The sequence below is a fragment of the Saccopteryx bilineata genome, chromosome 1 (assembly GCF_036850765.1).
Source record: "Saccopteryx bilineata isolate mSacBil1 chromosome 1, mSacBil1_pri_phased_curated, whole genome shotgun sequence".
Taxonomy (NCBI): Eukaryota; Metazoa; Chordata; class Mammalia; order Chiroptera; family Emballonuridae; genus Saccopteryx; species Saccopteryx bilineata.
The window spans coordinates 291,053,316-291,054,156 of NC_089490.1; the positions used below are offsets into that span (position 1 = coordinate 291,053,316).

An 841-nucleotide genomic window follows, 5' to 3' on the forward strand; every position below is an offset into this window, starting at 1 on the left:
CTTTCCCCTCTCTCTCTCTCTCTCTCTCTCTCTCTCTCTCTCTCTCTCTCTCTCTCAAATTAAAGAAATACTCAGAGAGCTCTGTTTACAAGGCCTTCCCTCAAGGGCAACTGGTTAACTAGATCCTGAACTGCTGAAGTGCAATAGTCTCTCTCCTTATCCACAGGGGATACGTTCCAAGACCCCAGGTGAATACCTAAAACAGTATAGTACTAAATTCCATAGACAATATGCTTTTCCTATATGTACATACCTATGACAAAATTTAATTCATAAATTAGACATTGTAATCGCTTCTCAGTCTTTTGGCTAAGATCAAGTGTATTATTTGTACTTATCGGTTTAATAAATTAGGCACAGTAAGAGATTAACAATAGTAATAAAATAGACCAGTGTACTGTAATAAATGTTATGTGAATGGGATCTCTCTAAATATCGCAGTGTACTGTACTTATCCTTCTTCTTGTGATGATGTGACATGCTTATTAAGTCAAAAACTTTTACCTTTTCACTTAATGGAAGCACTGCACAGCTTCTCTTTTGCATATCTGAATTGCAAGCATTACTATTCTAAATAAGGGTTACTTTGAACATCAGCTCAGGGATTTCAGGACAGTCAATCTGATAATGGAGATAGCTACCAAGTGACTAAAGGGTGTGGAATACATGCAGAATGGACACGCTGGGCAGAGTGAGACTGCGCAAGATTTCACCACGTTATTCAGAGAAGCACACAATTTAAACTTTATGAATTGTTCATTTATGCAATTTTTCTGCATTTAACATTTTCAGATGGCAGTTGAACTCTGGTAACTGAAACAACTGACCACAAAATAGCAGA

The 841-nt window shown here is 37.2% G+C and overlaps 1 pseudogene; it reads left to right on the forward strand.

Annotated features, from left to right (window-relative positions):
- Window positions 1–289: 289 nt before the first annotated feature.
- LOC136321481 (U2 spliceosomal RNA) lies at window positions 290–429 on the forward strand (annotated as a pseudogene).
- Window positions 430–841: the final 412 nt, after the last annotated feature.